A 22806-nucleotide genomic window follows, 5' to 3' on the forward strand; every position below is an offset into this window, starting at 1 on the left:
GTAGTGTTTTTACATTATAGATGAATACAGAAGACATCATGACTGTAAGGAACACATATGGAATTATGTAGGTTCACAACGTAGACAATAATAATAATAAAAAAAAACATGTATTTACATTTGGCAGTCAAATACTTGACTCTAAAGTCGAATACTGACTTAAATCTGAAGGAACACGCATATTCCGTGCATCACTGTTGCGCAATTATTACAGGGGTTGGACAATGAACCTGAAACACCTGTCATTTTAGTGTGGGAGGTTTCATGGTTAAATTGGAGCAGCCTGGTGGTCAATCTTTAATCATTAATTGCACATTACACCAGTAAGAGCAGTAAGAGTGTGAAGGTTCAATTAGCAGGGTAAGAGCACAGTTTTGCTCAAAATATTTCAATGTACACAACATTATGGGTGATATACCAGAGTTCAAAAGAGGACAAATTGTTGGTGCATGTCTTGCTAGCGCTTCTGTGACCAAGACATCAAGTCTTGTGATGTATCAAGATCCGCAGTATCCAGGGTAATGTCAGCATACCACCAAGAAGGAGAACCACATCCAACAGGATTAACTGTGGACGCTGTAAGAGGAAGCTGTCTGAAAGGGATGTTAGGGTGCTAACCCGGATTGTATCCAAAAAACATAAAACCACGGCTGCTCAAATCACGGCAGATTTCAATGTGCACCTCAACTCTCCTGTTTCCACCAGAACCACCAGTTTCAGTTGTACTAAGAGCATTGGGCCTTTAGGATACAATAAAGAATTTAAAATAATTCAAATGAACAGAATTAAGGTGATTTCAACAATGTATAAAAGGTTCAAATTTCAGCTAACAAGAAGGCAGATGTATTATAACTGATCCAATTTTACAGACCTAAAATGGTCCAAACCTCATAATACCGTCCCAGTGGAGATAAATCAGAACTACAACCCATGACTGGATGAATCACGGCCTAAACCGGAGACAGCCCCTTCAAACAATACGGAGGGGAAAACCTTCAGCTGAGCGTTCGTGTAGAGGTCACCTGGTCTCGTGGCAGCAGGGAAAATGTTATTAGCTCGTATTTCATATAAACAGCAGTTACTCGACGCCAAACCTGTTCTGTGTGCTCTGACCTACAGAAATTAGGCCTATTACACAGTTACGCCCAGCTAACCTCACAAACACACCAGCACAGGGCCTTGCCAGAACGCTCAGAGAGAGGGAAGTCTGCAGAGAGAGGCCAGGTTGTGCAGGGTGGGGGGCTACGGGTTCGAGTTCCACTCAGACGAGAGTAATCAGCGTTTTTGCCCTGAGAGAAAAACCTCTAACGCAACATCCTCGACAGCGTCATGCACCAACATCAACAAAACAAACAACAGCAACTGGTGCCGCTCTGAGTCACGAACACAAAACACACTGAACTAGTTTGGAGAACAATATTTGGGTCAATATCAAAATACCATGTTATTTAAAATAAAAAAAAAATATCTTTTGACTATTTATTTACTTCAGACTACACAGAAATCTTATTTTCCTGCTTAATCACTATTTACTTTAATTGCATGTATCTGTCCAAAAATGTGGATTTGATAGACAAGTGGTTGACCTACAGCTGCAGACATACTGAATATGAGTCATGGGGACCTTGTTCTGTTTTACCATATACTTATAACATACATTTTTCTTTTCTTAAACTATTTATTTACAGTGTTTTTTTACCAGGATAAGGTGAGCAGTTTAAGCTCTGAGGAATATGAAATAGCCTATATGAAGTAAAGTTAATATTATTCTTTGTTTGTGATGTCACTGATAACAAAGGTTTTTTTTTTTTTAATATCGCAGTCAGCTGATTTGAACAATAATTTAATCCAATATTTGCTGTGTAACAATATTTGTAGTATGCTGGAAAACACTGACCATGCTACTTTTGTTTTTGCTTTTTAGTCATACTTTCATTTAAAACATGTGAAAAAGTAATATTATAAGCCACAACCAGGCCTAATTACTGCCAGTCCTGTAGAATCAATAAATTACTTAAATAGAACCTGTCTAACAACATGAAGCAGCTAAAGGATCTCAAAAAGCAACACATTATACACCAATCTAAAGAAATTCAGACAAGAAAACAAAGTAGTTGACATCCATCAGTCTGTAAGAAGTTACAAAGTAATTTCTAAAGCATTGGGACTACTATATACAAATGGAGATAACAAGGAAAGCTTTACATGGAACGAAATTACTCCAAAAGGGCAGGGACAACTTATCTAGGAGGTGCTTTTTATAAACAAGAGAAATCTTTAGCAGGGCAAATACCTTTTCACAGTACTGCATACATCATCATCATGTGTAAGATGTAGGAAAATTATTTAAGGTGAAGATTAACACTCCTCTATATGTGTAACAATGTGTTCATTCAGAATAAATGTTAAATACTGTATTATTACACAGTGTTTGTTTGAAACTTTGCGAAAACAAAAAGACACATTATATTGATATGGACTCAACAGTAGTAACTGGAGAGTGACGTTTCTGCAGAAACTGTGAGTGTGACGGCAGTTGATCAGTTTTGCAAAGGCAGACATTGATTATAGAGGTGTTGCTAGGTGGTTGCTAAATTAGTATTGCTGTGGGACAGCTGGTGGTTACAAGAGTGTTGCTACAGTTTAGCTGTTGGTGAAAAAGGTGTTGCTTCAGTTTTAGATTTGTTTGTTTGTTGCTAAGTGGTTGTTATGCTGCTACTAATTGCTGCCAAAATGTATTTGCGATTTGCATGTTTTAATTTCTATAAATATAACAGATTTATACATTTAGTAGAAACAAAAATCTATAAAACACTTGTCTTTGCCTTATTTGCAAACATTAACTTACCAATACTGATTTTGAATAAAACATAAAAAAAAATTATGACAAAATAATGTAACAAAAATAATGTGACATCAAAAATGGGCCACAAAACCAACATGCAGTATATTTAGTCAATGTATATAGACTGCACAAAAAACAATCAAAAGTAAATACAATAAATAGCTAACCAAATACCAAATAGACTTCTTTCAAGAATATTGAGCTATCACAATAGTGTTGGGCGATATGGGAAAAATCTTATATCATGATATGGATTTTTTTTATATCACAATAACGATATATATCATGATATACCACATTTGAGTATGTTTTCAGTTACTCTTCGAAAAATATGAAAAAGTAATATCATTGCTTCCTTTTTTCCAACTTTATTTCAAAATGAAATTAAACCAAACTTTCACAAATGAGAATTATTATGTTTTAGTGCAGCAACATATATGTATCAAATAAAAACAGATGAGGTAGATGCAGTAGCTAATTAAAAAAAAAAATAAACAGGTATTTAAATTGAGTTATTAAAATAAACACAATTAACATTTTTTTAAAGTGTCCGTCAAATAACGTAAAACAGCGTCATGTCCGAGAAAAAAACACATTATGAAGCTTTCTTTGCAAAGATTACATTATTATAACTTACATAAACCGAGTTTATGCAAAGTGACCATGGCAATATACATTTGCATGAATAATTGGTGAAATTACTGTAGAAACGATAGGGACAATACAAGGTAGGTAGCACGATAGACACTTTTCTATCGTCCCCACAATATTTACCGTCATATCGCACAGCACTATATCACAATATGGATTTTTTTTCTAATCAAAAATGTTGATAATATTATTGCATACAATATGATTTAGCACAACCCCTACCGAAGACAATTTGGACTGGGTGCCGTCTTTTTAATCTGAGGGCATTTTAACAGGAGTAAGCAACTCAATTGTAAGCAACAAATTGGGCAACTGGGGCCCCTGGTCAAGTAAGGAGCTTGGCATATTCAACTTGCGCCAACAAAAAATACTCAAAGTGGAACTCAACTGCTTCACAGTGATTTTAATATGAGGTAACTTGAGTACAGCTGTCCTTCATAAAGCCACAAAAGGAACTATTCTACATTAGGCCCACACAGACTCTACCCACAGCTTTACTCAACATCCGTACCCATAAATGATGACCTGGCAAAAAGCTTGAATCATTTTTATCTACAGTGTACGCTGTTCATGATGCCACACACAAAAATGGCAGTGCATGCTCCTTGCAGTCAATAAGCAATTCACCAATTCACCAGTCAATTAGGTGGCATGTATCATATTTTTTCTCCCTATAAATCATATGGATCATAAGAAGCAATATTCGACACTAGTAAGGAACAGGGTGTCGCCACGGTTTCCTTTTGTAAGTTGTGTAAACAAAATTGTCTACACAGATTTCTCTCTTGAAAACTGTGTATTTGGGTGAGTAAATTGCTTCTGTTTATTTACAGTAAGCTTAGATTTCCAGATTTCCACTAAAGCTGAGTACAGTAGCATTAGCATTAACAGCTAAACGCTAGCAAAGGTTAGTGGCTAATGCCGCCTGACAGAGCTACATTGAGAAACCCTGGGTGTTACGATAAGCCAGGGTGATTTTAGGTAGCGGTTTGTCCCACGTAGCTTGTATTAACATGGAAAAAGAGCAGGCTACAGTCCAATTTACTTGCCTATGGTGAAAGAGCTCATGCTTAGTGCAGTTACCGGGTAATGCTAATGCAACTCCAGCAGTGCTAGCCAGAGTTAGTAGCAGGCTACAATCCAATAATACTTATCTCTGAAAAGTGAAAGAGTTAGCGCTTAGCATGGTTAGCAGCTAATGCTAATACTGCTCCAGTCTCGGTGCTGGAGATCTAAACTGAAACTCCTGTTTAACAGTATAGTTCAGCGGAGTGTCTTTACTACTTCCTACAACCTGAAAAATTCGGTAAAAGTCATACATAGCGTGCACCAGATTATAAGGCTCACTGACGCTAAGAAAAAGTGCGCCTTAGTTTGAAAAATACAGTATGTAGTCACCTGGGCATCCATTGATGCACCAGTCAATTAGATGCCATCTGTGTGGTCTAATACTATAGTGCAGTGATAACAGTAAGTAAGCAAGGCAGCAGCCTATCTGGTACCACATATATGGTCACATGGGCACGTAGCAATGCACCAGCCAGTTTTGCTTACAGTGTCAGTATAAAAGAACAATAAAACAGTTAGTTGATAATATCGGCCAGTACTGACAACAGGTTCAGCTGTATCAGTAAAATATGCCTTTCAGCAGCAAAATAAACATATATATATATATTTTTTAACTATCATATAACTGCACGGCTTCTGATTACATAATGTAATAATTATTAATACACTTAACATTTCAGACTCACTAATCTGGAGTCGAACCTAAAAGTGGATTTAAAAACTATTTATACCTGATTAGCTAATTGCACTCTAAATACATAAATACCCATTACACCTAATATTAAATACATATTAGTTTTATGGAAGATTCTGAATCATCAGCACTTAGTGTTTAATAAGTAGGTACCAATTAAAACATTAGGTATTAGGTTCTACACCATTAATGTACTTAATAATAATAACAAAGTAATTAAACTGCACTAAATAAATTAATAAATGGTTATTGATATTTGCTACTTATTAAATCATGAGGAAAGACTAAATAATACCCACTCATTAAATACTTAGTAGGTACCGATTAATTAGTAGGTACTGAACACCTACACATTATTGAATATTAACAGGTACTGAGTAATTAGAACAAACTGGAAGTACTGGAGTACTAAACAAAAGAAAGGATGGGGTTTACGGGGTTAATGCTGAGGAGTTCCTGGCCTGGAGTGTGTGTGTGTGAGAGAGAGAGAGAGAGAGAGAGAGAGAGAGAGAGAGAGAGAGAGAGAAAGAGAGAGAGAGAACATGTGGGTGGGGGAAGAGTTGTAGAGTCTGAAAAGCTGAAAGAACTGAAAGGCTGTAGCCTGCTAAGCATTTTTTTTTTTTCATTCTTCATGTGAATGATCTGATTTCGATTCATAAAATTTGTAAGATTTTTAAAAAAAGCTTATTTTAGACAAAGGTAGAGCTGTAATAACACTTAAAAACTACTTTAGGTAAATTCTTTATGTAACTAAAGCTACGTTTACATTACCAGGCTAAAGTGACTCAAACCAGATTTTTTGCTCAATGTGGCTCAGAGCTGACTTTTTCGTGGCTGTATAAACGTGCCAAATCTGATTCTTTCATGCATCTGATCCATGGACGTGCAACAGGAATGTGATCAGTCAAATCGGAATTCATGTGTCTTTTTACACTTTTTTACATTACTTCATTATTTCAGTATGCACCAGCTCATAAACAGTCTCTTAATCACGACTGGCCTTGGCCTAACTATGATTGGTTTGAATAATTTACTCATTTCTTTTTTCCTCTTGGCTGTGATTAATCCCAATTTCCATATGGTTTGTTCTGAGACTCCTTTCCCTGGTTGTGATTGGGACTAATCACAGACTGGTTGGTTTTGTGACCCCTTCTTTTGCCTGTTATTGGTCCAACTCACCACCAGGTTTGCTCTCAGACTCATACCCCTCCCCCTGGTTCTAATTAGGGCTACATATATTTGTTATCTCTTGTGAAAAACTGAGCTTACATGAAATAATGAGGTTGGAGTTAGAGCAAGACAGAGCAGAACAGACCAAAGTAGAGCGAGTCAGAGGTCCACAGTGAAAGCACACACCCAACTACTTCTTATGATGGGAAAAATTCGTGCAGGCATGCAAATTTAGATCTTCATTTACTGCATTTCACAACGATATTAGAATTCAACATGTACTTTATTTTATTACCCTAGTTGAGTCACAATATATCACAAATTTATTTATCTATAATCATCACCCAACCCTAAAGCTATCTAACAGCATTACCCCTTATTGGTAGAGTTTGCCAAGTATCTACAAAAAAAACCTATCTAATCTAAAACAAATGTAAACATAAAAGTATCTCTCTCTCTCTTCGTAAGCTAAGAACATCCAAATATCTTGTCTCAACCACTTCCACTGAGTCCACGAAGACCATTAATTCTGATCTGATCTGCAATGTAGCTCCAACTAACTTGTCTAGCTAAGCTTACCCCAACTTTAAAGTAAAAGTATTAAAACTGAGATTATCAGAACACACCAGAATGCTGAAAAAACATCAGCACATCATATAATTCATAATTCATCTATTTATCTATAATCATCTCCCAACCCCCAACAGCTCTAGCCATATAACTGCATTGCCTCTTATTGGTAGACACTGGTAAATTAAGAGTTTATTAAGTATCACAGAAAATCTAGTCAATCTAAAACTAAACTGCATATAAAATCTCTTTCTTTCCCAGATTAAAACACAAAACCTCCAATCTAATCTATCTCTCTGAGGTCTGAGCTGCTGCTCCAACTAAGTTAACTTTTCCAGCTCCTCATGCCTCATTTCTGGCAGCTAATACACTAATCTTAGCCTCGACTTAAAGTATAAAAACTGAGATAATTAGAACTAACCAGAATTATTATATAATTATTATATATATTATAGAATAATTTATAATTAAGCTATTTATCTATAATCATCACCCAACCCCCAACAGCCTTTAGAACTGCATTGCTCTTGATTGGTAGACACTGTTAAAACTAGATATAGATAAAGAGTCCAGCATGAAATCTAGTAAACTAATCTAAGTAAATTTAATATTAAATCTCTCTCATTAAAGATAAAAACACACTAATCTCAGCCACTTCCATGAAGCTCATGAGGTCTGAGCTGCTCCAACTAAGTTAACTTTTCCAGCTCCTCATGCCTCATTTCTGGTAGCTAGTTAACACACTCAAGCTCAGCCTCGAGTAAAAGTGTTAAAACTGAGATTATCAGAACTTTCAGAAGGATTAGGGTTTACAGAGTCAGGTCGGAGATTATAGATGAGATTTTAGGCCAATAAACTGCTGTAAACACTGGAGTTCATCATAAAAACATGCCCTGACAAACAATAGCTAGCCCTGCTAGCCTGAGCCTCTCTCTCGCTCTGTCTCTCACTCTCTTACAGACACACAGCAGTAAGTCATAGTCTCTCACCCACAGCCCTGTTTCCTTAGCTCAATGCTGCTGCTAAAGCTGCTACAGAGCAGCACAAACAGGGGACTGATTCATATAAACTTTAAAACAAGAGTGTAGATCAGATATTCATCCATATAAACGTGCAGCTCGCGCCGCTGTTTAGAGTGACATGAGTTCAGAAGAGCTGTAGCTTAGTTAACTAACTTCTACGCACGAGCTCCTACTACTGCTGCTGCTGTATCAACAAAAACAAACAACAACAGAAGAAAACAAGAGTAAACAAAGTTCAGTACTAACTTTTCTCACAGCATCCTGGCGACTCGGCTCCTCTTCAGAAAGCTCCGTCCTGATGCTGCATGTTTCCCCCCTACCCCGTGTGTGCGTGTGTGTGTGTTCTGCTACACGGGGTCGGTGTGAGTGAGTGAGTGTGTGTGTGTGTGTGTGTGTGTGTGTGTGTACGCACGCGCGCGCGCGTGTGTTTCTTACTCTTTTCCTGTGAGTAAGTGAGTGAACACCAGTTGATGTGCCGCACGCGACCGAATCGACTCCTCGAGTCAACTCCTCCAATTGAATAGTTTGCGTATTTCAGTAGCTAGCTTTTTTATAGCTCATTATTAAACTTTACATCTTTAAATCTACAGAACACAAGCGAACCAGGTATATTTTAACGTTAAAATATAATATATAATATATAATATGTAGTTAATATAATACATTAAAAAAAATAAAAGAAAAAATATATTTTTAAGCTCATATTTAAATCTTGAATTGTTTAATTTTAAAATATGAGCTTAAATTTAGTCTTTTATTTAAAGATTTAAATATAATATGCGCGTTAAGTTAGCGTTTTAAACCGTTAATCTTTTCGTCGTAGCATTCAAACTAAAAACTTAATCTTTATAGATTTTAAATATAATATTAGCTTATTTGAATAGCATATTTACTCGAATTTTAGGAGTCTTAAAACATAAAACACATTTGTTACATTTTGAAACTGGTCATTAATTTAAGAAGATGTTTATTTAAATACTAAATGCAGAAGCAAAAAGCAAAGCTATTTAAAATGTCGCCCGAGATTTGATATTGGATCAATGTATTTTTGTAGCTAATATTTCAACAGCTTTCATAATATAAGTTTGCAAAGTTTGAAAGCTAAAACTTTGTAAATTAGCATAGCTACTAAATGCTATGCTAATTTCTTGTTTTCTACTTTATGGGAGACTGATAATGAGTTGGGTTTTTATCATTTTTATTGCAACATAGGCAAAATATAGGCATTTTCTACATTTCTGTTTGTGATTCTTTATGTTTTATATGGCTGGTTGTATACGCCTGGATATAGATAGCATAGCATTTAGTACACCACAGGCCTCCACCATACAACAGAATGAGATTCAATTCTGTGCCTTGCTGTGTTATACTACAAATAAACGTTAGAACATTAAATGTATTAATAATTGTAATTAATTTTAATAATTAATAATGTCTAAATAAATGAAGAGTCGTTTGAGAGCCAAAAGAGTCGCCTCCGTTTGAAAAGATGATTCGATTGATTTGACTCACTGAACCGAGCCGGAATGCCTGCCTATCGTTGTGCACGCTGCACTCTGAACAAAACCATTCCAGTATATGGGGGTCAAGGGCCGGCCTGTTTACACTAGAAATAATTAAAAACTAATACTATTTATTGTTACAATGAATAAAACTCGTCTCATAACTTAAGTTAAACAACATTTCTTCAGTTTTTTTTGTGCTGTACTTTGTTCACTACCAGACCTAATTTACACACACCCCTCTTAAAGTGGTATAGCTGGCCTGAAGAGGGGAAGAGCTGGAAAAGTGATGGCACACTTTAACTTGAGATGTTTAAATCTTTGTATTTTAATACAAGCTAAAATTGGTCAAATTTAAATGTTTAAATATAATATATAAAGTATGATGTGTAATAAAAACCATAACATAATTCTTAACAAAATTATTCCATTTTAAAATACAAGCTAAAAAACTTTTATTTAAAGATTTAATATATAATATGCGCATTTAATAAGCTTTTAAGCTCATATTTAAATCTTAAATCTAAAAATAAAAAAATTAAGAGCCCACTTCAGTTTCTGAATCAGTTTCTCTGATGTTGCTATTTATAGGTATATGTTTGAGTAAAATGAACATTGTTGTTTTATTCTATAAACTACGGACAACATTTCTCCCAAATTCCAAATAAAAATATTGTCATTTAGAGCATTTATTTGCAGAAAATGGGAAATGACTGAAATAACAAAAATATGCAGAGCTTTTGAACCTCAAATAATGTAAAGAAAACAAGTTAATATTCATAAAGTTTTACAAGTTCAGAAATCAATATTTGGTGGAAAAAAACTGGTTTTTAATCATAGTTTTCATGCATCTTGGCATGTTCTCCTCCAACAGTCTTACACACTGCTTTTGGATAATATATATACCACCATACCACCAAAAATGTTGCTCCTTAGGTTGTAAAAATCACTCTGGGCTAATCAGTACTGTTGCACGTGCTTCAGCATACTCTGACACAGCTTATTAAAGTAATCAGCTGTAGACAATTGGCCCCTCATGGCCTTATTCTCTGTAGATTGGAAAACAACAGTTAACCAGCGTACACTATAAGATAATAAATGTGCATGATAACTGTGACTGGCTATGATAACACATTGCATAATATGAAAGTAAATGACTGTATAATGGTGAGCTGTGTATCAGCAGCCTGCCAGCACTGATACAATGACGTGATCGCTTCCACATAACTCATTAATCATTAAACAGTACTGACCACACTAATGACTGTTACTACTACTTATAATATCGTCTCATATCAAAACCAGACTCAAATTATGTTTTTTATTATTTTATTAAAGGTCCCATATATATTTTTATGAAAGTCACCCAGTAAGAATTTTGCCTACTTTTGTCCACTGCCATGCACCATAATTACACTTTGGGCATGCTTTCCACAGAGATCCATGTAAACACAATAGTGGGTGGGGCTCTGAGTGGTCCAGCAGACTGAGATGCTGCCACTATGATCAGGAGATCGCCGGTCCAAATCCTGTTTATGTAGCTTGCCATCAGCTACTGGATCTCTCTGGGTGAGTAGATGGCGCTCTCTCCCCACATCACTCCAAAGGGTAATGTCGTTTAGCACAAGGCCTCTGTGAGCTGATGTATCAGAACCGAGTCGCTAAGCTTTCCTCCGAGTGCGCTGTGATGCTACTCAGTAATGCTGCATCGGCAAGAGGCGATGGCTGACTTCACATGTGTTGGAGGAGGCATGTGCTGTTCTTCACTTTCCTTGTGTTGTGCCAGCACTAGAAATAGGGGGAGTCCTGTGTAAATTGGGAGAAAATGTGATAAAAAATAAATAAATGGAGGAGCTACTGAACGTAATACCATGTGACTAAGAAAACCAAATATCTCACGGGTTCTCCTGTTTTTTCATTTTCAGATGGAAGAGTTTTATCACTGAGTAGAAGTGTGAAATATTTTTTGCAGACGTTCCCCTGAGAAACCAATCCTGTCCGGATAGGGCTTTTGTTTAAAATATCATAGTAAAGGGAAGCACTGTGTTGGTACAAAAACAGAAGTTGATACTCTTTTCTGGCTAACAGAATAAAAAAATTCCACCATAAATAGTTCTGAAGCTATGGTTCACAGTTTAAAATATATTTGTTCCTCTGTATGTGTGAAAATCTTTAACAGCAGCCACATTTCAGTATTACATTGAATTAAAGCCATATACAGACAATTTAATCCACAGTAGATCACCTGTTTATTAAAATTTACATTACAAAGGCTCAGTGCTGCTAGCATTACTATCCTAGCCCTGTACAGCTTGTATCTTTTAGCTGGTAAACCAATAAAAAACAGGTGTATGTTTTAAAATATGAATAAATTACCTCCTGAATTATACATGCAGCTTAAATGTTATGTGAAACAATTTAACTCTTTAAAATGAGATGATTTCCGTTGTGTTCTGTAGCATAGTGTAAAATTCCGTTGAATTTTGGCATGGGTTTAATCGCTGAGTCACCAAGCATCGCACTGCTGACTGTGCCGACCACAGAGCAGCATGTGAAATTCTCAGTTACCTGGCCCACACGGCATCGCCTGTCCCTGCCCGTGTAGATGTCAGATATCATGTCAGTGATGGGTGTAGGGTGCCTGAGGATGACACTGGGCTGCGGCTCGTATTCGGGGAGGATAACAGAGCTGATCGGGGAGGTGTAACGGCTCTGACTCACCGGCTGCTGTCACACCTATCAGGTTTTATCTGATACTGAGACGAGTGTATGGGAGTGCTGGAGGCCGAGCCTCAGGCTGTAGAGCAGTTATCTCCTCAGTGACTTTACATCATCCCCGCCCTCTTGTTCACCTGCTGGACTAAACACTCTTATAATAAACTGATATGTATGATTTAATATCATGCAATCTTTTAGAATCTGAATATAATCTTTAACCTAACCTATAGCGAACATTATTAAAATAATATTAAAAAAAAATTATTTATATAGCTCCTTACAACTGTTGTCACAGAAATCAGCTTTACAGACATCTGTTAGCACAAAACATATTTTATGATTATATCATAATAGTATATAATCAAGAATCTAGACATTCCATTCTAGCATATAATTGATATAATGTTCTGTTAGTCTAAACCTAACTCTACTATAACTATATAACTTGTATCCTATCCAACTAGTATATAATCAATACCTTTTTATATTACATTATATATTATATTATGTATAATCTTTATTATCCTATAGTTTATGCAGTATATCCATATGCTATTACATTGTATATAATCCATTCTATAAGTATATAATCTAAATCTTATATCCAAGTTAAAATTCAAGTCTAGCATTTTGAGTGGAGCTGAATTTCTGTACACTGAAACACTGAAAAGAAATATAGACCTTATCATCTTTGTTATTAAATCAATGTATTATTGTGTTTTTGATACATCACAATTAAATAAATTAAGAATTACACCCTATTAATATAATATACTGCTTAATTATTTGTATGGATTAGTAATGGTGTGTTTAAGAATAGGGGTGGGCGATATGGCCCTAAAATAATATCACAATTTTTCATTGTATTTTCACGATAACAAAACTATATATATATATATAATATAATATATATATGAAAATTTTATTTTATTTTTGCATATGATATGATATGACACACCTCTAACTGAGATATTTAAAAAATACAATTATTTTTTTTAGATTTTTAACAGATGTCAGTGATCCAGAATGTCATGATACTAATAATGCACTCCATATATCTCCATATACACAGGATTAAATTTAAATAAATGATACTTGACAGATATAATCTGTCTTTAGTAGATGTATAACGGTAAATAAGCACAGTGTGAATTGATAAAAACAGCAAAAAATAAAAAATAAAAATAGTACCCTGATGTGATTATTAGGGGTGGGTGATATGGCATGATATTTCAGGGTATAATATCGTTTACGATATATAAAAATGTTGGCAATATATATACAATATGGCTCACTCCTATTTTAGAACTTAACAAACAACCTTAAACTCTAGCTAAAGCTAACTTAGCAAGTGTCTAGTTTGTTTAATATAAAGAAAAATATATTAATATATATATTACATTTTTTTTTACCTTTTTTAAGTAGCATTAATTGTTCTATTTAAAATATTAAAATGTTAAAATCAATTTTTTTTAGGTAAATAGTTTGTATTGGTCAGCTAGGGTTTGTTTTTAGCCTAGCACCTAGCTAGTACTTGCTCACCAGTTAACTGGTTACTCAAACAGTTAGCCCTGCTCTGGTAAGCTAGCATTAGCATTTACCTGCTAAATTATTCCAAACGTATATGTTGCATTTAGTTGCACAGTGGTTTTAATGGATATATTAGTTTAGTGAGTCCTGGGGACATGTTGTTATTTGTCTTTTTTCTAATTACAACTTTAATAATCATTGAACTACTAACTGTCAGTAAGTGTCAGTGTTATGGTTTCAGTTCCAGAAAAGCCTCAGGTTTAACAGCAGGTAACAGGCTCTTGGCTGGTTTACTGAATGTTTGCGATATTTTGGGACTCTCCGAGAACAATAACAATGCTGGAAAGTTTTTAGTTCTTATTCTGAGACTGAAAGTAGCGTAAATCATGGGGTTCCCCTTCATGTTTACAGCTGTCTTTCATTGTTTTAAATGGAAACCAAGCACTGACATATAGAAAAGAGAGATAGAAAGGTACATGACAACCTCTTGTACTTTCAGAGACATGCTTATTCAGCCAATAGCTAAAAAAGTGTCTCAAAATGCATGTATTGAGTATTTAAATTGTTGTTCATTGTATAAATATGAAGCCATTTAGGGAACACAACCAGGCATTTACTGCATATTGTCGCTGTCCAATGACAAGTATATAAAATTTTGTCAATTTCTAGATTAATACATTATTTTTATCAAACTAACTGTCCCTTCTACTGTGTTAACATTTCTTGATTTCTAGTATAGTCTAGCATAGCACATCTTTAACACACTGTGAATTAATCACACTAATTTGCTTTGATTAGATGGTTCATGTCATTGGGTTAGCAAATGACAAAGTATTTTACATGGTAAGTATTTTCTTTATACGTGGATAAGCTTTGCTTTTATTGACTGCTTTATGTCAATGTGACATTATATAGCCTATCTTAGCCTTGCATAGCTTTTAACATAAACACAGTGGGGTTTTTTTTTATTTCTGAGTCTTACCGGTTAGTAGTGCAGTGTGCATAAAGCTAGTTGAAGACATTTGTGGCATTTAATATGGTTAACTTTTAGCCTAGCACCCTGTCACTTCATCAGCTCTCCCTATATGTCAGGCATGACCTGTTCATCTCTTTGAGTGGTCCATTGCTTTGTGGCTGAGCTGTTGTTACACTTTAATTTTTGCAGTATTTTCACTTACGGTTGGCTGGGGCAGCTCTAGCTGATGTCACATATTAATGGCAAATCTCACAGGGAGCTTTTAAAAACTGAGTTTTTTCAGAATGAGACGTTTATTAGTGGAGTGAAATGACTATTGAATAATTAGATTGTTATCAAGGTCAATATAACAGCAATTATACAACACAATACTGATGACTCAACAGCTTTAAGAGTGTGTGCAGCCTCCTGCTGTGTGTGTGTGTGTGTGTATGATATGGTAGGCAGTGTATTAATCTAACTGAAGCATCTGCTGTAAAGGGGGGGGGGGTAATCTGCATGACTGCTTGCAGACAGAGAGTGAGACTCATGCTGGGTTTACGTATTTGAAACTGTAAAAAAAATATATATCACCATATATATATACCACTTCTGAAGGACCACCAAATACCCAACAAATTGAAACTGAACAAGTAAAGTCCTTTCTTATATACCTCCATGCTTACTGGGTTGTGCCACTTTGCTGTGTATACTTCAGGATTTGTTTTTGATTTAAGTATTAGTGTTTTCTTGGTTCTGATTTTTGTGCTGGTCTTAGTTATTTCATTTCCCAGTTTATTTTATTTTTTGTGTATTTTGCATTTCTGGTGTTCATTTTCTGTTTTGGTTACTTGTTCCTTTATATTAAATGTATATTTCTGCTTTTACGTCTATCCTCTCATCCATCCGCTTGTGACACAGAGGCATAGACTATATACCAGACTTGTGGATTTGAGTTTGACTCGTCTTACTTTTGACTTGGTTTGACTAAATTAAAACAATTATTTTTCTAGCATAGCAAAATGTCACTTTACCAGCTTTTGCTCTATGCCAGACATGACCTTTCCTACCCTGTGAGTGGTCCACTGCTTTGTGTCTGAGGTTTTGTTGCTTCTAGGCCCTTCAGTTTCACAGTAATTGCATTTACGTTTGACTGGGGCAGCTCTAGCAGAGGTCACATATTTGGGGCAAATCTCAGAGAGATTTTAGGAAATCAGAAATTTTTTAGCTCTTTTTTAGCTCTTCATTATGAGCATGTTCTTGTTGTAGTGAATTGACTCTGTAATCAGAGACAAAAAATAAGATTGTTATCGATTGTTTACTACACACAAATATCTTTAAGTACAGACTATATTCCCATTACTTGCATTTAAGTCCCACTCAAGTCACGAATTTAAGTAAAGTTAAATTAGTAAAAATTAGCTGGTACTTTGCCTCAATGGCTCTAGTACTACTGTTTTTTCAGTGCACTGGATAGGACCAAGCTACTGTTTCATTAGTTCATGGTCTATTCTGATAGACAGCAGCTTTTATATAGTGTTATGTTCAACAAAACATTTAAAAATAAAGAAAATACATGATGTGCATTGCAAGGGATGCAGGGTCTGAAAGGGTTAATACATTATTGTTACTTTATTGGTGTTAAATATTTAAAAAAAAGCTTCACATCTGATGACTTTACTAAGATTTGTAGTTTAAAACTTCACTGCACTTTGGGACTTGACTTGAGACTTGATCAGTTGAATCAGTGGCCTGGTAACACAGAGACGCCGCATGCAGCAGTGAGCGGAAGTGACTGTGAGGATCAGGTGGTTTGGGATAGCGTGCTGAAGGGCTGTTGAGCACACTAAGAGCATCATGGGATCTGACTCACCCACTCATCAGGCTTAATTAACTCAGGCTTATATCATAGCTGTATCAGTATACAGGCCGTGTAAACAACACTGCAGCTTTAGCGGTCAGCCGAGGGTGAAGTCTGGCCAAAGACCAAGAGATATCCGGTACACTGTCTGATACATGCTGAACTCAGCAACCATTTACTGAACATGCTACTTTGTATGCATGTATATATTTTGACAAAAAATATGACACAAATAAATTGTTGTAATGGAATGAGGCTTGGTATGTGTGCCTTCAAAAACTGGAAGTAGTACAAAATCCAGTGTACAATGCTTTGAATAAAATCTGTAAAAAAAAAAAAAGAAAAAAAAAAAAGGACACCACTTAAAATGATGAGTTTCTTTGATTTTACCAAATTGAAAACCTCTGGAATAAAATCAAGAGGAAGATGGATGATCACAAGGAGCACCAGGAGTGACATACAGTTATCCAAAAGCAGTATGAAAGACTGGTGGAGGAGAACAGATACATGAAAACTGTGATTAAAAAACAGGGTTAATCCACCAAATACTGATTTTGCTTTGCATCATTTGAGGTGTGAAAGCTCTGCGTCTTTTTTGTTATTTCAGACATTTCTCATTTTCTGCAAATAAATGCTCTAAATGACAATATTTTTATTTGGAATGTTATAGGAATGTTGTTTGTAGTTTATAGAATAAAACAACAATGTTTATTTTACTCAAACATATACCTATAAATAGCAAAATTAAAGAAACTGATTTGCTAAATATATATAATATACAAGCTCTACAAGAAGAATGCATGTTCTAATGCAATCATTTATTTATACAGTATATTCCACTTATCATTGGACATCTTGTCACATTTTCTACCTCAAGATGTGATTTTTACTTATGAATTATAACTTTTATATATGCATATATTTTGCACATGGATTGGTTTATCATTGGTGCAGTGTTCTGTGATGTATTTTAAATGTATCATAAATCTGTGTACCTTATTTGGATTTTGTGTATTTCTTTTTTATTTATGTGACATGTATACTTTAATGTAATTATCATATTTTAAAAGCAAATGCATTTCCTTTTTTTTCACTCAGATATTGATACAGCTATTTGCGCTAACTATGGCTGTGGGGAGATGGGATAATAGACAGTGGTGGGCAGTGGTCTACAGGTTCTGTGGAAAAGTCCAATGTTTAGATCTACATCTCTGACAAGCTGGAAATCTCTCATCACCAAGTCTAAACAGCTAATTTACCATCACCTACTGGCCACATGGGTTCACTGCATGTTCTGTGCTTTACTGACTGATGACTTAAAAACCCCATAGCTTGCATCATTTCTGATTAAACATATTCCACCCTTTGTTTATACATTAGAATTTAACAGTTTCTTTATGTTATTGTGCCATTTAAGCATGTAAACAAGTGCATGTAAATAAGCTCCGTTATGATTGGCTGCTTCTTTTACAAAGACAAAGTGGTACCACTTTATAAAGGGGTTATAAATTGTTTATAAAGGAGATTATTAATGGTTATTACTTAGGCTGCAAATACTTTAAAACGCATTAATAAGCAGTTAATAAATAAATAACAATATAGATAGAAATGACAACAGTTAGTTAAAAAATGTAAAAAAGTAGTGATTCCACACTCATTTCTACTGTCAAACCTCAGATCTTTCTAGATACTGATCATACTTTGTGGTTTCCATCGATCAGCATTAACCGGTCATATTAATATATTGCTAAGTATATTTAACTATTTACTTTAAATTAAATGACTCAGTTGAATTAAATGACTGAGCAAACAATGGATCACTGTTGTCTTTTCAATTAATGCTTATCAATGGTTTTAAGGCATTTATAACCTAATCAACAATACTTAATAATCTAATTTATAAACCGTTTATCAACCCTTTATAAGGGTAGTCTTGTTTTAAAGTGGTACAGACAAAGATGGGCAGGCACAAATGTTTATGTAATGTATAAAGGCCAGACACAGACAGATAGTTATTTAAAAAAAAAAACATATTAAACATCCCAGCAGACACACCAACAAAACACAGTATGACTTGTGATTAAATTAGCCATTGTTCATTGTGAATCATTTGGTCTTTTTACTTATTTAATTTTGGTAACTGAATATTTGGTGCATCCCTACCTACAAGAGTTGCTAGTCATATTAATATATAAAAAAAGCTGCTGAAATGCACTTTTTTAATCTTCCTTGTTGTTGATTATTAGATTTAGTACTGAAGCCTCAGTTACAGTCATGAGTCTCTTACTTCAAAGCTGATTGGACGCTGGCAGTCAAACCGAAGGACACTTCTCTATTTAAGTTAATCTGATCATCAACAACGTCAGAGTCAGAGAGGTCCATCAAGTTTATCCAGAACAAACACAGTCAGTCACTCTGCTCTGATACTGTTCAACATCATTATTCACTGAAACCCAGACAGCAGGCCCAAACAGGTTCAGCCACACACACACAGACACACACACAGTACTCACACAAACTCCTGCTGACCTGGGCAGAGGAGGTTTACACACCTCACACTGCAGTTATTACTGATAATAATCTTCAGTGACGAATCCCACCACTGTCTTGGTGGAGACGATCAACGAATCCATGTGTGTGTTTTTATATGCACATTGACAGCCCAACATTACGTTAATGAGGTCCTGCAGGACAACAGGACACTGCTTGTCCACACACTGCTGCCATCTCAAAAGTCATGATCAGAAGGTTGCTTGTCATCGGCTACCGGAGCCCTGAGAGAGCACAATTAGCCTTGCTCTCTCTGGGTGTGTAGATGGAGCTCTTTTCCCCATTAATCCGAAGGGTGATGTCCGCATCACAAGGTATCTGTGAGCTGACGTATCGGAAACGAGTCGTTGCGTTTTCCTCCGAACCTGCTGGCTGCTCGAAAAAAGCTGGTGGCTGGCTTCACACGCATCGGAGGAGGCATGTGCTAGTCTTCACCCTCCTGGTGTTGTGGTATCATTAGTGATAGGGAGAGTCCTGAGTGGATTGGGTAATTGAAATGAATAAAATAGAAATTAAAGGATAAAAAAAAACACTTTATCAGCACAAACTGTGTGAGAATATTTGATCTGTGTGGTATGGACTTTCACAGGACACCATTAGGAACCTAAGTAACCTAACCTTAGGTAGCTCAATATATGTTGCTCAGATCAGTTAAATATTTTGAATAATGTATTGCTCTTGTTAAATTTTAATGAATATAGTAAATAGTCAAACTATGTTTTTGTTTATTTTGTTTATTTTATTTTCTAGCTTTAACTGGGTATTAGCAGTGATTACTATTTGTATGTGAGCTTTAAATAAATTTAACCTGACCTGAACTGACCTGTGACGAGAAGAAGATGAGAAGAGTGATTTTTGGAATAGTTTAAGGACGTAAGAAATTTTACCCTTGTGTGTGTTTGGGAATATAATAGAAAGAGAAAGTGTATCAAAGGGCCGGCTGTTGATAAAGGCCAGAACCCAAAGCCTGGACCGCTCTAATCAGAGCCCACCTGCCAGCTTCCCGAGAGCCTCCAGTGAAAGCTGATCTGTTCTGAAGAGGAAAACTGGACCTCTCTGATGATGACTACACCTCCTGTCAGAACACTGTCCAGTCCTGCTCAATCCCCCGAGGCTGTCTGGAGTGGACGGTACTGTTGATCCCATTGCGGACGGAGCGGAGTGAAGAGTTATCTGTGCTTTAAGCAAGTGCCATATTGTGTCTTTGTGCATCTTTCTTGTACCATTAAATCTGGAATAATCTTATTTTTCTAACTAGAACCTTTAAATAGCTCATTTCACTGGCATGGCAAAAGTCATGGAACAGGAACTTGTCTCATTTCCCATGACCGTTGGGCATGTCTGTGTATTTTGTTTACTTGTTTTGATTGTTTGGCCTAGGTGAAATGTGCTATATTCTATATTCTATTTCCTGTGAGGAATATAAACTATATCGCATCTATAGCACTTAATAGGATGTCTAGTGAGTTGAAATTCATTACAAAAATAAACTTTAAAGCTCAGCTTGCTGATGTCACGCAATCATTTTAAACTCCTAGTCTCTAGCCACCTTCAGACAGCCTGCCACAGTCTTAGCTGATTTTAGTTTATTATGATTTTTGGTATGTTTTTATTGCACTTTTTATGACACTTCTTATTTTTTAGTAACTTTTTAGTTTTTAATGTTGGTTTGTTTTTGCTGTTTTTTTTTTTTTTTTACTTTTTTTCTTTTATTTTATTATTTTTAGTTATTGCTTATTTATATTTTACTTTGTGTTTAGTTTTATTTATTCATCTGTAGTTTAATTTTTATTAGTTCTATTTCCTTTGAATTTTTTACCTGTGATTTTATAATTCCTACTCTTGAATTCTTATTTTTACCTTTTTTTGTTTTATATCTTAATATTTTTAAATTATTATCATTATTTAATAATTATCTTACATATCTTATTAAAATGCTGTTTTTTTTTTTACTTATTTTTTTCTATTTACATTTTTTTTTCAGTCCCTTCCCTATATAATTGCTCGGCTACATTGTAAAGGAGGGCCACCCTCAATGTACTCCGAGTTTAAGTAAAGATTGCCAGACTGACCTACTGTTCATCAATCTCTTCATCTCCTTCGAGAAATCAGTGGTCAGTTCAACTGCAGAAGAGTGAAGCCTTGGCGTAGCAATGAATGACCACCAGTTATCATTCTCAAACCATGTTTGCAAATCTGAATCCATTATGCAGATTTTTCTCCTTTATAACATACAGAGAATGTGACTGGTTCTCTCTCAGGAAGCCACTCAGGTGCTTGTGCAGTCTTTTGTCATCTCAAGACTTGACTACAGCAACTCTCTGCTGGATGATCTTTCACTGTGAGCCACCAAAACCCTGAAACTAGTTTAGAATGTGGCAGCACAACTTGTCTTCAATCTTCGAAAGTTCATTCATGTGAATTCTTTGCTGCGTTCCTTCCACTGGCTTTCCAACTGCCCGCATCAAATTCAAAACTCTGACGCTGGCCTACAAAGCCAAAAACGGACCAGCTCTTTATAATTGATGGCAATGGTCAAAGCCCGATCTGCACCAAGAGCTCTTAGAGCTTCCAGTATGGCTCGGCACGAACCACTATCCCTCAAAACCCACAGAAAACAAACATCGACTCTTTTCTGTGCTGGAGGACCAAGGTGGTGAAACGAACTTCCACTGGGTTTCAGAACAGCTCTGAGAGTCACTCGCTGACTGAAGACTCATCTATTCAATAAATTCTTGAACTAATCTAAATAAAAAAATTAAATAAATCAATTCAAGGGTTCCTAACACGATCAAAGCTTGGTGTATCTCTTAATTCTGGTCTCTACAAACTAGAAATTGATATTTAAATTAAACAACAAAGCTAGTGGTGAAACGATTACTAGAGTAATTCGAGTTACTCGATTAAAAAAAAATTAGTAATTTTCTGTGCCTCGAGTAATCGTTTATTTAATTGAAAAACTCAGCGTGCTGTAATTCACGCTTTTAATGTGACAACGCACTTAGCACTTAGGAAGAAGGAGGAGGCGGCGTAGATTTTAGTTAAGAAGGAAGTATTTTGAGGCACCGAGGGGAAAAAACTGCTGCAACGTCTCAGCCGAGGCAACAGCTCTGCTGTTCAGAAACTAAGATGCAGAACATAATGCAAATGTTTATGCCTTTTTTTAATGATTAATTCCCTATAGTTTTAATACTTACAAGAAATCCTTGTTGAAAATAATTAAACTTAATTTAAGTACTAATTATTAAATTATTGTTATTCCTTTATTTATTTTTATTTGTGTTTGCAGTTTGAAAATGTATGTTGTGAATTTAAAGATATAACTTATCTAAAAAAGGAAATCAATTGGTCATTCATTATTAAGTGAAATGTCTTGTTTACTCTTGGGTATTTTTAATTACTCTTTAAGCAAACAAATATGTTTTATCCGATTACTCGATTAAATCGAATCGATTTTTCAGTAAAGTAGTCGATTACTAAAATAATCGATAGCTGCAGCCCTAAACAAAGCACTTTTGTAAGTCACTCTGGGTAAGAGAAGTCTGCTAGATACCCTAAAATGAAATGAGCCACATTTAAAGTTGCAAAATTTGGCAGCATGAAATCCATCCATTTTTTTTTTATTGATTTCTGTCATACGTCCAGAGCACACTCGGAAACATTAGGTGAA

General features: G+C 35.4%; 1 protein-coding gene across 1 annotated transcript in view; it reads right to left on the bottom strand.

Moving 5' to 3' along the window:
• The window catches only part of fam53b (family with sequence similarity 53 member B), a 52461-nt gene extending 44032 nt beyond the window's left edge, over positions 1-8429 (bottom strand). Inside the window, exon 1 of the mRNA XM_007238990.4 lies at positions 8267-8429. The gene's annotated coding sequence lies outside the window, so the exon portion shown is untranslated. The remainder of the gene's footprint in view (positions 1-8266) is intronic.
• Between the last annotated feature and the right edge of the window lie 14377 nt (positions 8430-22806).

Source organism: Astyanax mexicanus, chromosome 15, assembly GCF_023375975.1.
Source record: "Astyanax mexicanus isolate ESR-SI-001 chromosome 15, AstMex3_surface, whole genome shotgun sequence".
NCBI classification, from domain to species: domain Eukaryota; kingdom Metazoa; phylum Chordata; class Actinopteri; order Characiformes; family Acestrorhamphidae; genus Astyanax; species Astyanax mexicanus.